The following is a 22,167-nucleotide window of genomic DNA, read 5'->3' on the forward strand; positions in this document are numbered from 1 at the left end:
TATAGTTTATAAATAGCATCATATTCCTTGTCTACGTTTATAGAAGTGCTCAGCATTAAAGGGAGTTCTCATGTCTATTCTGCCATAATATTTTCCTTCCTCAGAGCATTTATCTAGTAGCCTGGCTGGTTGTCTGTCCATTTCTATCTCCCAGAAAAGATTTTTTTTTTCCATTTCTCTCTCCCAGAAGAGGTTAGTTTGTTTTCTTTCTTTTTTTTTTTTAAGAGAAAGAAGGTTTATTCAGGGAGATACACACTCCATAGACAGAGTGTGGGCCGTTTCAGAAGGCAAGAGGCCTCAAAATATGGGGTGGTCAGTTTTTATGGGCTGGGTAATTTCATAGGCTAATGAGTGGTAGGATTATTGCAACTATTTTGGCAAAGGGGCGGGGATTTCCAAGAATTGTGCCACTGCCCACTTTTTCACGTTTTATGGTCGGCCTCAGAACTGCCATGGCACCTGTGGGTGTGTCTTTTAGCATGCTAGTGTATTACGATGAGCATATAATGAGGCCCAAGGTCTACTGGAAGTTGAATCTTCCGCCATCTTGGACCTAGATGGTTCTAACCAGTTTATGTCGTATCCTCAAGGGCTATGTCATTCTTTTAGAGGTTGCGCCATGCCTCCTTCTCTCCTGTTTCCTTCCCCCCTCAGAGATTTTACTCCCATAATCTTCTGGGAAGCAGAGGGGTGATGGTCTCTCTTCTGTAGCTGCTTGAGAGCTGACTAGAAGTGTTAACCCTGCCTGTCAGGGAACAAAACTCTCTGGATGCCTGATCTAGTGACCCCAATGGTAGGATGGCTTCTTGTTTTGAGTCAGAGGGTAGTAAGGACTGGAATCCTGGAATCCTCATGTAGCCAACATCTTGATGTCGAACTGTTGTAACTGCTTCTGTAGCCTTCCTATGAATCTTCTTGAAGATGAAGCACTTTTTGCAACAGCATCAGTACAACAATAACTGTTTATAAATGACAAAAGACTAAAGCATCCATGGTTAAACATCTGATTACAGTGAAATCGATAAAGAAGCTTGGTTACTGTTGTGACATACAACATTTTAAGATAACAACTACAACTATAACAGTATACCAGGACATATCTAAATTTCAGAAAATTTATATAATTTTTAGAATGTCTATATTAATGCCATTCATCCATACAGTGAATTTTAAGTAGGTTTATTGCTCATATGATAATGTTCTCCATGTAATTTAACATACCAAATAATACTAGTTAAATATCTTTTGTTAAGATACCTCAGGGGCCCTCTAAAGCATCCCAAAGTTAGCTGGAAGTCAAAAGAAATTTAATTAAAATTTGTTACTTGGGAAGTTTGTGAAAAACTTTCAAAACACTTGGTCAAATAAGATCATAGGTCACTGTGAGACAATACTTATTCCTTAACCAAAGTTAAAAGAGATCTCAAAAGCAAATACAGATCACTTAAAGGCAAAGAAACTCATGCAACCTGTTACTAAAAGCAGCATTTTAAGAAAACTTTGGAGGGAGAAACCAAATCCATTCTTGCCCCAGCCCACTCCCAACAAAATCCATTTACCCAACTAAATTTCCTTTTCCTTTTCCACAAACTTTTGACAACTTTTTGTATCTATGTTACTTTTTCCATTTTCTTTCCATTTAGGAGCAACCAGCTGTAGGACAAAAATTGCTCTTTTCCCTTAAGAGAATGTAATGCCCTTCCTCACACCTTCTTTTGTTTAAAATACACACTCTACATTCCTTAAGCAACCATAAACAGTGTTCTGCACCAGGACTTTGTAGATTGGTAAACATAAATACTAATGATTTCTAAAAACATATGCTTTCTTATAGAGAATAACTCAGGGTGGCACCAAATATATTTATCATTAGTGCTAAATACCTTTAGTTTCTCTGTTCAGTAATTTATATCTCAGTAACTTATTTTATTTGGGAATAACCTAGCTATCAAATAAACTTCCATCACTTAACTTAGAACAACTCTAAATATCAAGTAAATTTCCAAATATCTGGAGAGACTCTTTAATTTTTATTGTAGTATAGTTGATTTAAAATGTTGTGTTAGTTTCTGCTGTACAGCAAAATGGATCAGTTATATACATATACATATATCCATTCTTTTTTAGATTCTTTTCCCATATAGGTAATTACAGATTACTGAGTAGAGTTCCCTGTGCTATGCAATACGTCCTTCTTGGTTATCTATCTTATATATATTAGTGTGTATACGTCAATCCCAATCTCCAAATTTATCCCTCCCCCCATCCCCCTGGGTAACCATAAATTTGTTTTCTATATCTGGGACTCTATTTCTGTTTTGGAGGTAAGATCATTTGTACCATATTTTTAGATTCCACATATAAGTGATAACATATGATATTTGTCTTTCTCTGTCTGATTTACTTCACTCATTATGACAATCTCTAGGTCCATCTATGTTGCTGCAAATGGCGTTACTTCATTCCTTTTTATGGCTGAGTCATATTCCATTGTATATATGTACCACATCTTCTTTATCCATTCCTCTGTTGATGGACATTTATGTTGCTTCCATGTCCTGGCTATTTTAAATAGTGCTGTGGTGAACATCGGGGTGCATGTATCTTTTTGAATTATGGTTTTCTCCAGATATATGCCCAGAGTAGATGACTGGTCATAGGGTAACTACTTTTTAATTTTTGTTCTCCATAGTGGCTGTACCAATTTACATTCGCACCAACAGTGTAGGAGGGTTCCCTTTTCTCCACACCCTGGAGAGATTATTTTTAAGTACACATTCCTAAAACATAATTATTCCTAAAAAGTTCATCCAGATTGGGGAAGACGGTGGAAGAGTAAGATGTGGAGACCACCTTCCTCCCCACAGATACATCAGAAATACATCTTCATGTGGAACAACTCCTACTGAACACTGACAGAAAACCTCAGACCTCCCAAAAGGCAAGAAACTCCCCATGTACCTGGGTAGGGCAAAAGAAAAATGAATAAACAGAGACAAAAGAATAGGGATGGGACCTGCACCAGTGGGACAGAGCTGTGAAGGAGGAAAGGTTTCCACACACTAGGAAGACCCTTCACGGGTGGAGACTGCTGGTGCCAGAGGGGGGAAGCTGAGGAGCTGCGGAGGAGAGCACAGCAACAGGTGTGTGGAGGGCAAAGCAGAGAGATTTCCACACAGAGGATCAGTGCCGACCGGCACTCACCAGCCCAAGAGGCTTTTCTGCTCACCCGGCGGGGCAGGCGGGGGCTGGGAGCTGAGGCTCGGGCTTTCGTCAGATCACAGGGAGAGGACTGGGGTTGGCGGCATGAACACTGCCTGAACGGGCTAGTGCGCCACACCTAGCCGGGAGGGAGTCCAGGAAAAAGTCTGGACCTGCTGAAGAGGCAAGAGACTTTTTCTTCCCTTTTTCCCACTGCGCAAGGAGAGGGTATTAAAAGCGCTGTTTAAAGGAGCTCCAGAGATGTGCGCGAGCGGCGGCTATCACCGTGGACCCCAGAGACAGGCATGAGACACTGAGGTTGCTACTGCCACCACTAAGAATCCTGTGTGTGAGCACTGGTCACTATCCCCACTATCCCTCCCGGAAGGCTGTGGAGCCCGCCACTGCCAGGGTACCAGGATCCAGGGACAAGTTCCCCAGGAGAACGCACGGCGTGCCTCAGGCTGGTGCAACGTTACACTGTCCTCTGCCACCGCAGGCTCATCCCGCATCGTGCCCCTCCCTCCCTACGGCCTCAGTGAGCCAGAGACCCCGAATCAGTGGCTCCTTTAACTCTGTCCTGTCTGAGTGAAGAACAGACGCCATCCAGCAAACTAAGCTTAACCCTGGGAGCTGTGTGAACAGGAAAGAGAAAGGGAAATCTCTCCCAGCAGGCTCAGGACCAGCAGATTAAATCTCCACAATCAACTGGATGTACTCTGCATCTGCGGAATACCTGAATACACAACGAATCATCCCAAATTAATGAGGTGGACTTTGAGAGCAAGATTTATTATTGTTCCCCTTTTCCTCTTTTTGTGAGTGTGTAAGTGTATGATTCTGTGTGAGATTTTGTCTGTATAGCTTTGCTTTTACCATTTGTCCTACGTTTCTATCCATCCGTGTTTTTGTTTTTAATTTTCAAAAAAAAATTTTTTCTAGGGCTTCCCTGGTGGCGCAGTGGTTGGGAGTCCGCCTGCCGATGCACGGTATGCGGGTTCATGCCCCCGTACAGAAAGATCCCACATTCTGTGGAGCGGCTGGGACTGGGAGCAAAGGCCGCTGAGCCTGTGCGTCCGGACCCTGTGCTTCACAACGGGAGGGGCCACAGCAGAGAGAGGGCCGCGTACGGCAAAAAACAAACAAAAAATTGCTTAATACTTATTTTTTATGTTAATTTATTTTATTTTGCCTTTATTTTATTTTCTTTTATCCCCTTTCTTGCTTTACTTCTACTTTTTCTCCCTTTTATTCTGAGCCATGTGGATGAAAGGCTCTGGTGCTACAGCCAGGAGTCAGTGCTGTGCCTCTGTGGTGAGAGAGTCAACTTCAGGACACTGGTCCACAAGGAACCACCCAGCTCCACGTAATATCAAATAGTGAAAATCTCCCAGAGATCTCCATCTCAGCATCAACACCCAGCTTCACTCAACCACCAGCAACTACAGTGCTGGACACCCTATGCCAAACAACTAGCAAGACAGGAAAACAAAACCACCCATTAGCAGAGAGGCTGACTAAAATAATAATAAGTCCACAGACACCCCAAAGCACACCACCAGACATGGACCTACCCACCAAAAAGGTAAGATCCAGCCTCATCCACCAGAACAAAGGCACTAGTCCTATCTACCAGGAAGCCTACACAACCCACTGAACCAACTTTATCCATGGGGACAGACACAAAAAATGACGGGAATTACAAACCTGCAGCCTGCAAATAGGAGACCTGAAACACAGTAAGATAAGCAAAATGAGAAGACAGAAATACACACAGCAGTTGAAGGAGCAAGATAAAAACCCAACAAACCTAACTAATGAAGAGGAAATAGGCAGTCTACCTGCAAAAGAACTCAGAATAATGATAGTAAAGATGATCCAAAATCTTGGAAATAGAATAGACAAAATGCAAGAAACATTTAACAAGGACATATAAGAAATAAAGATAAAACAAGCAATGATGAACAACACAATAAATGAAATTAAAAATACTCTAGAAGGGATCAATAGCAGAATAACTGAGGGAGAAGAACAGATAAGTGACCTGGAAGATAAAATAGTGGAAATAACTACTGCACAGCAGAATAAAGGAAAAAGAAGGAAAAGAACTGAGGACAGTCTCAGAGACCTCTGGGACAACATTAAACACACCAACATTCGAATTATAGGGGTTCCAGAAGAAGAAGACAAAAAGAAAGTGACTGAGAAAATATTTGAAGAGATTATAGTTGAAAACTTCCCTAATATGGAAAGGAAATAGTTAATCAAGTCAAGAAAGCACAGAGAGTCCCATACAGGATAAATCCAAGGAGAAACACGCCAAGACACATACTTATCAAACTGTCAAAAATTAAATACAAAGAAAACATATTAAAAGCAGCAAGGGAAAAACAACAAATAACACACAAGGAAATCCCCATAAGGTTAACAGCTGATCTTTCAGCAGAAAATCTGCAAGCCAGAAAGGAGTGGCAGGATATATTTAAAGTGATGAAGGACAAGAACCTACAACCAAGATTACTCTACCCAGCAAGGATCTCATTCAGATTTGATGGAGAAATTAAGATCTTCAGAGACAAGCAAAAGCTGAGAGAGTTCAGCACCACCAAACCAGCTTTACAATAAATGCTAATGGATCTTCTCTACACAGGAAACACAAGAGAAGGAAAAGAGCTACAATAATGAACACAAAACAATAAAGAAAATGGGAATAGGAACATACATATCGATAATTACCTTAAATGTAAATGGATTAAATGCTTCCACCAAAAGAAACAGACTGGATGAATGGATACAAAATAAGACCCAAATATATGCTGTGGACAAGAGACCCACGTCGGACCTAGAGACACACAGACTGAAAGTGAGGGGATGGAAAAAGATGTTCCATGCAAATGGAAACCAAAAGAAAGCTGGAGTAGCAATTCTCATATCAGAGAAAACAGACTTTAAAATAAAGAGTATTAGAAGAGACAAAGAAGGACACTACATAATAATCAACAGATTGATTCAAGAAGAAGATATAACAATTGTTAATATTTATGCATCCAACATAGGAGCACCTCAATACATAAGGCAAATACTAACAGCCATAAAAGGGGAAATCGACAGTAACACATTCATAGTAGGGAACTTTAACACCCCACTTTCACCCATGGACAGATCATCCAAAATGAAAATAAATAAGGAAACACAAGCTTTAAATGATACATTAAACAAGATGGACTTAATGGATATTTATAGGACATTCCATCCAAAAACAACAGAATACACATTTTTCTCAAGTGCTCATGGAACATTCTCCAGGATAGATCATTTCTTGGGTCACAAATCAAGCCTTGGTAAACTTAATAAAATTGAAATTGTATCAAGTATCTTTTCAAACCACAATGCTATGAGACTAGGTATCAATGAAAGGAAAAGATCTGTAAAAGATACAAACACATGGAGGCTAAACAATACACTGCTTAACAAAGAAGTGATCACTGAGGAAATCAAAAAATACCTAGAAACAAATGACAATGGGCACACAGTGACCCAAAACCTATGGGATGTAGCAAAAGCAGTTCTAAGAGGGAAGTTTATAACAATACAATCCTACCTTAAGAAACAGGAGACATCTCGAATAAACAACCTAACATTACACATAAAGCAATTAAAGAAAGAAGAACAAAAACCCCCAAAGTTAGTAGAAGGAAAGAAATCATAATGATTAGACCAGAAATAAATGAAAAAGAAATGAAGGAAATGATAGCAAAGATCAATAAAACTAAAAACTGCTTCTATGAGAAGATAAAAATAATTGATAAACCATTAGCCAGACTCATCAAGAAAAAAAGGGAGAACACTCAAATCTATAGAATTAGAAATGAAAAAGGAGAAGTAACAACTGACACTGCAGAAATACGAAAGATCATGTGAGATTACTACAAGCAACTATATGACAATAAAATGGAAAACCTGGAAGAAATGGACAAATTCTTAGAAATGCACAACCTGCCAAGACTGAATCAGGAAGAAATAGAAAATATGAACAAACGAATCACAAGCACTGAAATTCAAACTGTGAACAAAAATCTTCCAACAAACAAAAGCCCAGGACCAGATGGCTTCACAGGCGAATTCTAGCAAACTTTAGAGAACGGCTCACACCTATCCTTCTCAAAATCTTCTAAAATATAGCAGAGGGAGGAACACTCCCAAACTCATTCTATGAGGCCACGATCACCCTGTCACCAAAACCAGACAAGGATGTCACAAAGAAAGAAGACTACAGGCCAATATCAGTGATGAACATAGATACAAAAATCATCAACAAAATACTAGCAAACAGGATTCAACAGCACATTAAAAGGATCCTACACCGTGATCAAGTGGGGTTTATTCCAGGAATGCAAGGACTCTTCAATATACGCAAGTCACTCAACGTGATACACCATATTTAAAAATTGATGGAAAAAAACCATATGATCATCTCAAGAGACGCAGACAAAGCTTTTCACAAAATTCAACACCGATTTATGATAAAAACCCTGCATAAATTAGGCATAGAGGGAACTTTCCTCAACATAGTAAAGGTCATATATGACAAACCCACAGCCAACATCGTCCTCAATGGTGAAAAACTGAAAGCATTTCCACTAAGCTCAGGAACAAGACAAGGTTGCCCACTCTCAACACTCTTATTCAAAATCGGTTTGGAAATTTAGCCACAGAAATCTGAGAAGAAAAGGAAATAAAATGGATCCAAATCGGAAAAGAAGAAGATGGCAGATGACATGATACTATACATAGAGAATCCTAAAGGTGCTACCAGAAACTACTAGAGCTAATCAATAAATTTGGTAAAGCAGCAGGATACAAAATTAATGCAGAGAAATCTCTGGCATTCCTATACACAAATGAAAAATCTGAAAACGAAATCAAGAAAATACTCACATTCACCATTGCAACAAAAAGCATAAAATATCTAGGATTAAACCTACCTAAGGAGACAACAGACCTCTATGCAGAAAATTATAAGACACTGATGAAACAAATTAAAGACGATACAAATAGACGGAGAGATATACCATGTTCTTGGATTGGAAAAATCAACATTGTGAAAATGACTCTACTACCCAAAGCAATCTACAGATTCAATGCAATCCCAATCAAACTACCACTGGCATTTTTCACAGAACTGTAACAAAAAATTTCACAATTTGTCTGGAATCACAAATGACCAGAATAGCCAAAGCAATCTTGAGAATGAAAAACGAAGCTGGAGTAATCAGGCTCCCTGTCTTCAGACTATACTACAAAGCTACAGTAATCAAGACAGTATGGTACTGGCACAAAAACAGAAAGATAGATCAATGGAACAGGATAGAAAGCCCAGAGATAAACCCACTCACATATGGTCACCTTATCTTTGATAAAGGAGGCAGGAATGTACAGTGGAGAAAGGACAGCCTCCTCAATAATTGGTGATGGGAAAACTGGACAGGTACATGTAAAAGTGTGAGATTAGATCACTCCCTAACACCATACACAGAGTTAAGCTCAAAATGGATTAAAGACCTAAATGTAAGGCCACAAACTATCAAATTCTTAGAGGAAAATATAGGCAGAACACTCTATGACATAAATCACAGCAAGAGCCTTTTTGACCCACCTCCTAGAGAAATGGAAATAAAAACAAAAATAAGCAAATAGGACCTAATGAAACTTCAAAGCTTTTGCACAACAAAGGAAACCATAAACAAGACTAAAAGATAACCCTCAGAATGGGAGAAAATATTTGCAAATGAAGCAACTGAAAAAGGATTAATCTCCAAAGTTTATAAGCAGCTCATGCAGCTCAATAGCAAAAAAACAAACAAACAAATCCAAAAATGGACAGAAGACCTAAAAAGAAATTTCTCCAAAGAAAGTATACAGACTGCCAACATACACATGAAAGACTGATCAACATCATTAATCATTAGAGAAATTCAAATCAAAACTACAATGAGATATCATCTCACACCTGTCAGAATGGCCATCATCAAAAAATCTAGAAAGAATAATTGCTGGAGACGGTGTGGAGAAAAGGGAACACTCTTGCACTTCTGCTGGGAATGTGAATTGGTACAGCCACTATGGAGAGCAGTATGGAGCTTCCTTAAAAACCTACAAATAGAATTACCATATGACCCAGCAATCCCACTACTGGGCATATACCCTGAGAAAACCAAAATTCAAAAAGAGTCATGTACCAAAATGTTCATTGCAGCTCTATTTACAATAGCCCAGAGGTGGAAACAACCTAAGCGCCCATCATCGGATGAATGGATAAAGAAGATGTGGCACATATACACAATGGAATATTACTCAGCCTTAAAAAGAAATGAAATTGAGCTATTTGTAATGAGATGGATAGACCTAGAGTCTGTCATACAGAGTGAAGTAAGTCAGAAAGAAAAAGACAAATACCGTATGCTAACACATATATATGGAATTTAAGGGAAAAAAATGTCATGAAGAACCTAGGGGTAAGACAGGAATAAAGACGCAGACCTACTGGAGAACGGACTTGAGGATATGGGGAGGGGGAAGGGTGAGTTTTGACAGGGCGAGAGAGAGTCATGGACATATACACACTAACAAACGTAGTAAGGTAGATAGCTGGGGGGAAGCAGCTGCAAGGCACAGGGATATTAGCTCGGTGCTTTGTGACAGCCTGGAAGGGTGGGATAGGGAGAGTGGGAGGGAGGGAGACGCAAAGAGGGAAGACATATGGGAACATATGTATATGTATAGCTGATTCACTTTGTTATAAAGCAGAAACTAACACACCATTGTAAAGCAATTATACCCCAATAAAGATGTTTAAAAAAAAAAAAACTGCAAATAGAACTGCCATATGACCCAGCAATCCCACTACTGTGCATATACCCTGAGAAAACCATGATTGAAAAAGAGTCATGTACCAAAATGTTCATTGCAGCTCTATTTAAAATAGCCCAGAGATGGAAACAACTTAAGTGCCCATCATCAGATGAATGCATAAAGATGTGGCACATATATACAATGGAATATTACTCAGCCATGAAAAGAAAAGAAATGAGCTATTTGTAATGAGGTGGATAGACCTAGAGTCTTTCATACAGAGTGAAGTAAGTCAGAAAGAGAAAGACAAATACCATATGCTAACACATATATATGGAATTTAAGAAAAAAATGTCATGAAGAACCTAGGGGTAAGACAGGAATAAAGACACAGACCTACTAGAGAACAGACCTGAGGATATTGGGAGGGGAAGGGCGAGCTGTGACAAAGTGAGAGAGAGGCATGGACAATATACACTACCAAACGTAAGGTAGATAGCTAGTGGGAAGCAGCCGCATAGCATACAGAGATCAGCTCTGTGCTTTATGACCGACTGGAGGGGTGGGATAGAGAGGGTGGGACGGAGGGAGACGCAAGATGGAAGAGATATGGGAACATATGTATATGTATAACTGATTCACTTTGTTATGAAGCAGAAACTAACACACCATTGTAAAGCAATTACTCCCCAATAAAGATGTTAAAAAAAAAAAGACACACTCCTACTAGAGAATGGACTTAAGGATATCGGTAGGCGGACGGGTAAGTTGTGACAAAGCAAGAGAGAGGCATGGACATATATACACTACCAAATATAAGGTAGATAGCTAGTGGGAAGCAGCCGCATAGCACAGGGAGATCAGCTCGGTGCTTTGTGACCTCCTGGAGGGGTGGGATAGGGAGGGTAGGAGGGAGGGAGACCCAAGAGGGAAGAGACATGGGAACATAGGTATATGTAGAACTGATTCACTTTGTTATAAAGCAGAAACTAACACACCATTGTAAAGCAATTATACCCTAATAAAGCTGTTAAAAATAATAATAATAAAGATTCTTTCACTTCAGAATTATGAAAAAAGAGACAGATACCATATGCTAACACATATATATGGAATTTAAGAAAAACAAATGTCAGGAAGAACCTAGAGGTAAGACAGGAATAAAGACACAGACCTACTAGAGAAGTGACTTGAGGATATGGGGAGGGGGAAGGGTAAGCTGTGACAAAGTGAGAGAGTGCCATGGGCATATAAACACTACCAAAAGTAAAGTAGATAGCTAGTTGGAAGCAGCTGCATAGCACAGGGAGATGAGCTCAGTGTGTTGTGACCACCTAAAGGTGTGGTATAGGGAGGTTGGGAGAGAGGGAGATGCAAGAGGGAAGAGATATGGGAACATATGTATATGTATAACTGTTTCACTTTGTTATAAAGCAGAAACTAGCAAACCATTGTAAAGCAATTATACTCCAATAAAGATGTAAAAAAAAAAAGAAATGAAGGAAACGATAGCAACGATCAATAAAACTAAAAGCTGGTTTGTTGAGAAGATAAACAAAATTGATAAACCATTAGCCAGACTCATTAACAAAAAAAAGGGAGAAGACTCAAGTGAATAGAATTAGAACCGAAAAAGGAGAAGTAACAACTGACACTGCAGAAATACAAAAGATCATGAGAGATTACTACAAGCAACTCTATGCCTATAAAATGGACAACCTGGAAGAAATGGACAAATTCTTAAAAATGCACAACCTGCTAAGACTGAATCAGGAAGAAATAGACAATATTAATAAACCAATTGCAGCACTGAAATTGAAACTGTGATTTAAAATCTTCCAACAGAACTTCCCTGTTCACGCAGTCATTGGGAGTCCACCTGCCGATGCAGTGGACACAAGTTCATGCACCAGTCAGGGAGGATCCCGGGCACCATGGAATGGCTGTGACCATGAGCCTCGTCCGCTGAGCCTGCGCTTCCGGAGCCTGTGTTCCGTAGCGTGAGAGGCCACTAAAGAGAGAGGCCTGTGTTGTGCACAAAAATAAATAAATAAATCCAACAAACGAAAGCCCAGGACCACATGGCTTCACAGGCGAATTCTATCAAACATTTTGAGAAGAGCTAACACCTATCCTCAAAATCTTCCTAAATATAACAGAGGGGCGAACACTCCGAAACTTATTATATGAGGCCACAATCACCCTGATACCAAAACCAGACAAAGATGTTGCAAAGAAAGAAAACTACAGACCAATATCACTGATGAACACAGATGCAAAACTCCTCAACAAAATACTAGCAGACAAAATACAACAGCACATTAAAAGGATCATACACCATGATCAAGTGGGGTTTATTCCAGGAATGCAAGGATTCTTCAATATACGCAAATCAATCAACGTGATAAACCACATTAATAAATTGAAGGAGAAAAATCATATGATCATCTCAATAGATGCAGAGAAAGCTTTCGACAAAATTCAACATCATTTACGATAAAAACCCTGCAAAAAGTTGGCATAAAGGGAACTTTCCTCAACATAATAAAGGCCATATATGACAAACCCACGGCCAACATTGTCCTCAATAGTGAAAAACTAAAAGCATTTCCACTAAAATCAGGAACAACACAAGGTTGCCCACTCTCACCACTCTTATTCAACATAGTTTTGGAAGTTTTATCCACAGTAATCAGAGAGACAAAGAAATAAAAGGAATCCAAATCGGAAAAGCAGAAGTAAAGCTGTCACTGTTTGCAGATGACATGATACTGTACATAGGGAATCCTAAACAGGCTACCAGAAAACTACCAGAGCTAATCAATGAATTTGGAAAAGTAGCAGGATACACAATTAATGCACAGAAATCTCTGGCATTGTTATACACTAATGATGAAATATCTGAAAGTAAAATTAAGAAAACACTCCAGTTACCATTGCAACAAAAAGAACAAAATATCCAGAAATAAACCTACCTAAGAAGACAAAAGACCTGTATGCAGAATATTATAAGACACTGATGAAAGAAATTAAAGGTGAGAGAAATAGATGGAGAGATATATCATGTTCTTGGATTGGAAAAATCAACATTGTGAAAGTGACTCTACTACCCAAAGCAATCTACAGGTTCAATGCAATTCCTATCAAACTACCACTGGCATTTTTCAAAGAAGTAGAACAAAAATTTTCACAATTTGTATGGAAACACAAAAGACCCCGAATAGCCAAAGCAATCTTGAGAATGAAAAACGGAGCTGGAGGGATCAGGCTCCCTGACTTCAGACTATACTATAAAGCTACAGTAATCAAGACAGTATGGTACTGGCACAAAAACAGAAAGATAGATCAATGGAACAGGATAGAAAGCCCATAGATAAGCCAACGCACATATGGTCACCTTATATTTGATAAAGGGAGCAGGAATGTACAGTGGAGAAAGGACAGACTCTTCAGTAAGTGGTGCTGGGAAAACTGGACAGGTACATGTAAAAGTATGAGATTAGATCACTCCCTAACACCATACACAAAAATAAGCTCAAAATGGATTAAAGACCTAAATGTAAGGCCAGAAACTATCAAAGTCTTAGAGGAAAACATACGCAGAACACTCTATGACACAAATCACAGCAAGATCCTTTTTGACCCACTTCCTAGAGAAATGAAAATAAAAACAAAAATAAACAAATGGGACCTAATGAAACTTTAAAACTTTTGCACACCAAAGGAAACCATAAACAAGACCAAAATACAATCCTCAGAATGGGAAAATTATTTGCAAATGAAGCAACTGACAAAGGATTAATCTCCAAAATTTATAAGCAGCTCATGCAGCTCAATAACAAGAAAACAAACAACCCAATCCAAAAATGGTCAGAAGACATAAATAGATATTTCTCCAAGGAATATATACAGATTGCCAACAAACTCATGAAAGAATGCTCAACATCATTAATCATTAGAGAATTGCAAATCAAAACTACAATGAGATATCATCTCACACCGGTCAGAATGGCCATCATCAATAAATCTAGAAACAATAAATGCTGAAGAGGGTGTGGAGAAAAGGGAACACTCTTGCACTGCTGGTGGGAATGTGAATTGGTACAATCACTATGGAGAAGAGTATGGAGTTTCCTTTAAAAACTACAAATAGAACTACCATATGACCCACCAATCCCACTACTGGGCATATACCCTGAGAAAACCATAATTCAAAAGGAGTCATGTAACAAAATGTTCATTGCAGCTCTATTTACAATAGCCCCGAGATGGATGCAACCTAAGTGTCCATCATTGGATGAATGGATAAAGAAGATGTAGCACATATATACAATGGAATATTACTCAGCCATAAAAAGAAACGAAATTGAGTTATTTTTAGTGAGAAGGATGGACCTAGAGTCTGTCATACAGAGTGAAGTAAGTCAGAAAGAGAAAGACAAATACCGTATGCTAACACATATATATGGAATCTAAGAAAAAAATGTCATGAAGAACCTAGGGGTAAGACGGGAATAAAGACACAGACCTACTAGAGAATGAACTTGAGGATATGGGGGGAGGAAGGTTAAGCTGTGACAAAGTGAGAGAGTGCCATGGACATATATACACCAGCAAACATAAAATAGATAGGTAGTGGGAAGCACCAGCATAGCACAGGAGATCAGCTGGGTGTTTTGTGACCACCTGGATGGGTGGGATCGGGAGGGTGGGAGGGAGGGAGATGCAAGAGTGTGGAGATAAGGGAACATACGTATATGTAGACCTGATTTACTTTGTTATAAAGCAGAAACTAACACACCATTGTAAAGCAATTATACTCCAATAAAGATGTTAAAAAAAAAAAGAACCTAGGGGTAAGGTGGGAATAAAGACACAGATATACTAGAGAATGGACTTGAGTATTTGGGGACGGGGAAGGGTAAGCTGTGACAAAGTGAGTGAGTGGCATGGACATATATACACTACCAAATGTAAAATCGATACCTAGTTGGAAGCAGCCGAATAGCACAGCAAGATCAGCTTGGTGCTTTGTTATCACCTAGAGGGGTGCGATAGGTGGTGCAAGGACAGTTTTTTTTTCTTTCTTTTTCAAAGAATTGGGTGACTATCTCAATGATATTGAAGGACCCATTTATTTATATTGGAATGTTTTAGCTTAGGGGAGAGGGCCTCCCCAAAACTTCCTATCAGGTATGGTTAGTTTAGTCAGATCAGTGGCCTCCTACTTTGGTAATCTATTTACAAACACTTTTGGGAATCCTCCCTGGGTTTAAGAAATTATTTAATTGTGGCCCTCAGTTCAGCCTTTGATCTGAAGAGGCTTGTCTACAGGCTCATGTGATCCCATATTTAAAGATAGCTGGACAATTTTTAGCCCAAATTTTTGTCCATTCAATTTTTATCCTGTAGGCATCCATGGCTTGAATTTTATAAACACACCGAATGGAAGCATTCATGGCATTAGAGTGTCTGAATTTGTCTACCCAAAGGCAAAGAGTTACTGGGAGTCTGGGTACAGAGGATCGCGACCTTTTGTTCTAGCACTGTGAACCAGTTTAACAGCCCATAGTTTAAAAACTTAGACGGGGTGGAATGGAGACCTCTTCTGGTTGGGGACTGAGGTTGATTCTTCTGGCCAAGAGCAACTGTTTCTCTTGGTGGGTCTTTTTTCTGTGAGAGTCTCCAGCTTGGACTGTCTGGAATTTAGTAAGTCCCTTCCCAATGCCAACTTAAAAATAATCACAATGTGAGTGTTGTGAGTTTTTATTTGGGGAAAATGAGAACTATAGCCTGAGAGACAGCATCTCAGGTAGCTCTGAGAAACTGCTCCAGAGAGGTAGGGGGGAAGGTCAGTATATATGTGATTTTGGTGAAGGGGGAGTACATGTGCACATATTTTTTGCAGAAGGTTCTGATAGTCTGGTGAAGGTACTGCTAGTCACGAGGTGCAGAATCACCTTTAAGGATTTTAGTGCTTTTCTAGATATGAGGAGATACAAGAATTGGGCTCATAAAATCGTCTTCTAAAAATATCTAACTGTCTGAAGACCTGTTCTGCCAGTTTTTCCCAGAGCACAGAGTGCCTCATTTTTGCTTTCCACCCTGAACTCCTTTCAGGGGGTGTTGAAAGTCAGCAGCTGCAGCAGCTCATAATTTAATCTTTGTAGAGGTAGAAAGCAAATGTCAACGGCAAGTGACAATTTGTCGTTGACACCAGTAAGGGGACGGGGCACTCAGGTATGAGCAGAAACTGAGGCGCAAAGGTACAATTTCCTATAAAGCAGTTGAGGGGAGGGGTGGATCGCTTGATTTAGGGCTTTCCATCAGTCCACATTATCATACAGGATTGGGGGGACTAGAGTCCTGGGAAATCAGTCAGCACAAAGTAGGTGGCCCACATATCTAATAAGAAGATAACTTTCCTACCTGCCACGTCAAGTGTTACCCGAGGCTCCTCCAGAGAAATGACCAGGTGTGCTTTGAGAGACAGGGAGGGTCCGGGCCCCATCAGTCTTCGTCCTCTTGGCCATGATTGGTTTGGGAGCCTGAGTCCTGTTCGGGACTGGAGGCAGTTCTGCTTCCAGTTGCATTCTAGTTGTATATTGCACAGGGTCCCAGTGGACTTTTCCCATACAGGGAGCATTAGTCTTTCCAGTGGCCCTCCTGGCTACTCTTAAAACAGATGCTTTCTCAGCAAGACAGTGGCTCTGATCTAGCCTTCCTCTATCCTGTCCTCACCAGGGGTCTTCACAAGGGAGGGTAACCCTGAGGTGGTGCAAGTCTTAGGGCTGCCACCAGTAATTGTGCTTTTTTGCTGTTGTCCCTGATGCTGAAAGCTCAGCTCCTCTGTACACAGGCACCAAATTGAATCTCCGAGACAGAGTTTGGGGTGAAGTAGAAAAGGATAGCTTTATTGCTTTGCCAGGCAAAGGGGGACACAGCAGGCTCCCGCCTCAAAAATCTATGTGTCCCAAAGAAGATGTGGCACATATATAGAATGGAATATTACTCAGCCATAAAAAGAAATGAAATTGAGTTATTTGTAGTGAGATGGGTGGACTTAGAGACTGTCATACAGAGTGAAGTAAGTCAGAAAGAGAAAAATAAATACCATATGCTAACACATATATTTGGAATCTAAAAAAAAAAATGGTTCTGAAGACCCTAGGGACAGGACAGGAATAAAGATGCAGACATAGAGAATGGACTTCAGGACACGGGGAGGGGAAGGGTAAGCTGGGATGAAGTGAGAGTGGCATGGACATATATACACTACCCTAATGTAAAATAGATAGCTAGTGGGAAGAAGCTGCATAGCACAGGGAGATCAGCTCAGTGCTTTGTGACCACCTAGAGGGGTGGGATAGGGAGGGTGGGAGGGAGACACAAGAGGGAAGAGATATGGGGTTATATGTATACGTATAGCTGATTCACTTTGTTATAAAGCAGAAACTAACACACCATTGTAAAGCAGTTATACTCCAATAAAGATGTTTGAAAAAAAAAAATGTGTCCCAACCTGGGAGGATTTAAGGGGTTTTATAGCAATAGTTCAAAGGGTGGGCTTGTTGACAAGATTAGGGTGTGTGCAGGGCTCCTCTCCTCTCCTAACCTTGATGAGCTTCTTTGGTCCCTTTAATCTTTTTTATTTTAATTTTAAAAAATTTAAATGATCTTTTTAAAAAAAAAATTTATTTGGGGGGGTTTGGTTTTGGTTTTGATTTTGTGGGGGTTTTTTTGTTGTTCCCTTTACTCTTGCGTCAGGTGGTTTCTTGGCTGCTTCTCCCTTGATTAACAGCTGTTCAAATATGCCCTCTGGAACTCAGGGAAGGTCATGGAGGTCTTACCTATGAGAAACAGGGAGCAAAAAGGCCTTCAAACACGGGAGCTCCACAGAGCCCCCCTCAGTTTCATCCCTGAATCCTTTTTGTGTCTTCAACCCTATCTCAATTGTTAAATACTCCAAAGGCCAAATGCATGAGCTGATTGATGGGGGTCTGGGTTCTCCAGCTCCTCAGATGGGGCATTAGGGGTAGATGATCTGGAAGACTGTCCCAGTTGTATACCTCAAGGAGATGGACTCATAAAGAGATCATCTAAAACATCAGGCTCCTTTGGGGAAGAAGGCACTTTGAAGGGATGTGAGCCAGGCACACCAAGCAGGAGTTATTTAGACTTGGATTTTGGAATAGGGTCATGAACATTTGGATGTATAGGACTTCCCCTCATTTACCTTTCCTTTTAAAAAATAGGCTCAACTGCAAGATGGTATTGTAATTCAATGACCCATCTTTTTTGGCCAGATCTCTTGGTCCCCTAGTTTGTATTTGGGCCATGAATATTGCAAAAGAAAATTAATTTTTTCTTAAACCATCCTGTCTAAATTTTCCCCAATTAGCTAATGTGCATCTTAGTGGGCAGTCCTTCAGGATGCTTGTAGTCACCCCCATTTTTTATTAGGATGTCTTTTTTTTTTTTTAATTAAACATCTTTATTGGGGTATAATTGCTTTACAATGGTGTGTTAGTTTCTGCTTTATAACAAAGTGAATCAGCTATACATATACATATGTTCCCATATGTCTTCCCTCTTGCGTCTCCCTCCCTCCCACTCTCCCCATCCCACCCTTCCAGGCTGTCACAAAGCACGGAGCTAATATCCCTGTGCCTTGCGGCTGCTTCCCCCCATATTAGGATGTCTTGACAAGACGTGGGTCTGCTGCATCCTGGCCAGGTGGTAGTTATTTGTCCTGGTGTTCTCCCAGTGTCAACAGTGGGGTCTCTGTGAGCACCCAAAATCTGCCTGGTCGGTGAGCCTGAGGAGGCCCCTTGGATTAGTCAAGGAAAGGAACAAGAGCCAGTGGGAGAAAAAGCAACCAGAGTCCCAGGGCCTAAATCCTTCAGAGAGGGAGGGAAGAGACCTAGGCCCTGAGCCAACTAAACGGATTACCTTTATCACTGAAACAAAAGAAAGAGAAACAAATAATGTAGAACTGGAGCACCACAAGGCAGTGATAACAATACAAGGCAAAAGCTCCTCTCAGGATATGGTCCTTGTGATGTTGAAGAGGGCTGCCTCTCCACAGAAGTAAAAGAGGTAACACCCAACCTGCTGGCAAAGCTGGCCAGGAGGCTCAAGGATCAACAGAGTCCAAGAAGTCAGGAGAGAAGGAGAATATAAGAGAAATACATGACAGGAGGGAAGGTGTACAGCCATGACTCTTCCCAGAATAGAGAGGAGCTGGCAGGAAGGTGTACAGTCATGATACTTCCTAGGCCAGAGATTCCTAAGCCCACTGAGAAATGTGCTCGACCACTAACCTCTGCTCAGGGGTTGATAGTCTGCCCGCAACCCCCACGAGGGAAGTTTTCACCCACAAAGAAGAGGTTTTTTAACAGCTTCATGTGCAGAATCTCCTTAAGCACCTTTCTCTGTGTGATTAGCCATTTTTTGCCTCTCATTACGCAAGCACCTTCCTATAATACTTTAGATTGATCATCTTTAAAAGGAAAATGTGATATAAGTTCCTTTCTTGGTAATCTTACTTCCTGACATGCTATCATATCTCAGTCCTTCGTCTTTCTTGGAAGTGCACCAGCTTTTTTTGCACTGATTCTGTATTAGTTTTCTATTATTGCCATAACAGATTTATCACAAACTTAGAGGCTTAATACAACACATTTATTATATTATAGTTCTGTAGGTCAGAAATCCGATATGAGTCTCATTGGGTGAAAATCAAGGAGTTGGCTGGCTGCATTTCTTTCTGAGGGTTTTAGGGGGAAATCTGTGTCTTACTCATTTGGTTATTGGCAGAATTCAGTTCCTCTTAACTGTAGGTCTGAGATCCCTGTTTCCTTGCTGGCTGTTGACTGAGGGCTTTTCCCAGCTTCTAGAAGCTACCTGCATTCTTTGGCTTGTTGCATACTTCTTCCATATTCAAAGACAACAACAACAGGTCGAGTCCTTCTCACATTAGAAATTCTCCATTTTCTTTTTTTATCTGAGAGGTATAAACTTTGCAAATTTATATCACCTCGGATATATGTATATGTTTGAACAGCACTACACTAAAAAAATTATGGTGACACTAAGAGAATGTCAGATTACTTTTCTTTTAAAATAATATTTATATGATTTACTTTTGAGGAAAAAATAGAAAACAGAAGCATTTTATGTTGTTGTAAGATAATCTCTTCTGAAATCATAAAATCTGGGTTCAAATATGATTTCTTGATTTTCTAATTATATCACTTGAAGCAAGTCCAGCTTCTGAGTCCAGTTTTCATCTTTTTAAATGAAAATAATGTCTGTCACATTTGACTCATAAGCTATTGTGAAAGTCAAGTGACATAAGTCAAATAAAAGAGCTATGTGCATGTACAATATATTAAATCAATTGCAATTTTAGTTTCAGAGCTCCCAAATCAATATGCGTCAACTCCTCCAAGCTTCCAAGGTCAGCCATACACTACCACACTTGACCTGCAAAAAGGTGAATAAAAGCACATTTTCTTTTTTTTTCTGATTCGGGGGCTCTGGCTCACTCAGGCCAGGGGGAGGGAGGGGCACGGAGTGCAGGGCGAGCCTGCGATGGCAGAGGCCGGCGTGACGTTGCACCAGCCTGAGGCGCGCGTGTGTTCTCCCAGGGAAGTTTTCCCTGGATCACGGGACCCTGGCAGTGGCGGGCTGCACAGTCACCCGGGAGGGGAGGTGTGAATAGTGACCTGTGCTCACACACAGGCTTCTTCGTAGCGGCAGCAGCAGCCTTAGCGTCTCATGCCCGTCTCTAGGGTCCGCGATGTTAGCCGCGGCTCGCGCCCGTCTCTGGAGCTCCTTTAAGCAGCGCTCTTAATACCCTGTCCTCGCGCACCAGGAAACAAAGAGGCAAGAAAAAGTCTCTTGCCTCTTCGGCAGGTCCAGACTTTTTCCCGGACTCCCTCCCGGCTAACCGTGATGCACTAACCCCTTCAGGCTGTGTTCACACCGCCAGTCCTCTCCCTGCGATCCGACGGAAGGCCGAGCCTCAGCTCCCAGCCCCCGCCCGCGCCGGAGGTGAGCAGACAAGCCTCTCGGGCTGGTTGAGTGCTGGTCGGCACCGATCTCTGTGCAGGAATCTCTCCGCTAAAAGCACATTTTCTGACTATTACCCTCAACCATAAAGAATGTATAAAAGTGTCCTCATGGAGCGTAGAGACAGAAATTTTTCTGCACGTGGACTATATGTACCCTGCACCCTCTAGTAAGGGGGGGTATTAATGGAAGCTTTTATCTTCATCCCACAAATTATTTTTCAGCTTTGTTGAGGTATAATCTTTTTTCATTTTTAAAAAAAATATTTGTTATTTATTTATTGGCCACACTGTGCAGCTTGTGGGATCTTAGTTCCCTGACCAGGGATCAAACCCCAGGCCCTTGGCAGTGAAAGCAGGGAGTCCTAACCACTGGACTGCCAGGGAATTTCCCTGTTGAGGCATAATTGACAAAATTGTAAGATATTTAAAGAGTAAGTCGTGGTGATTTGTTATACATATACATTGTGAAAGGATTCCCATCATCTAGTTAATCTGCACATTTATCACCTCGCATTTTTTTTTTTTTTGGTGAGAGCATTTAAGTTCTAATCTCTTAGCAAATTTCAATTATGTAATACAGTGTTATCAACTATAGTTAACATGTTTTACATTAGATCCTCAAACTTTCTTCATCTTATAGTTGAAAATTTGTAACCTTTTACAAACCTGTCTCTATTTCCTCCACACCCTAGCTCCTAGCAACTATTTTTCTACTCTATGTTACTAAGAGTTTGACTTTTTTTTTTTTTTAGATTCCACATATAAGTGATACCATGCAGTGTTTGTCTTTCTCTCTCTGGCTTATTTCACTCAGCATAATGCTGTCAAAATTTATCCGTTATGTCAGAATGTCAGAAATGTCAGAATTTCCTTCATTTTCATGGCTGATTATATATATATATATGTATATATATATATATTATTAATATATTATATATTATATATTAATATATATAATAACTTCTTTATTATATCAGCCTTTGATAGACACTTAGGTTGTTTCCATATCTTGGCTCTTGTGAATAATGCTGTAATG

General features: G+C 40.3%; 1 long non-coding RNA gene across 1 annotated transcript in view; it reads left to right on the forward strand.

Moving 5' to 3' along the window:
* The window catches only part of LOC116747989, a 54,442-nt gene extending 33,908 nt beyond the window's left edge, over positions 1-20,534 (forward strand). The window contains exon 3 of the long non-coding RNA XR_004348143.1: positions 20,468-20,534. This is a non-coding gene — a long non-coding RNA (uncharacterized LOC116747989). The remainder of the gene's footprint in view (positions 1-20,467) is intronic.
* Positions 20,535-22,167: the final 1,633 nt, after the last annotated feature.

Source organism: Phocoena sinus, chromosome X (genome assembly GCF_008692025.1).
Source record: "Phocoena sinus isolate mPhoSin1 chromosome X, mPhoSin1.pri, whole genome shotgun sequence".
In the NCBI taxonomy this organism is placed as follows: Eukaryota; Metazoa; Chordata; class Mammalia; order Artiodactyla; family Phocoenidae; genus Phocoena; species Phocoena sinus.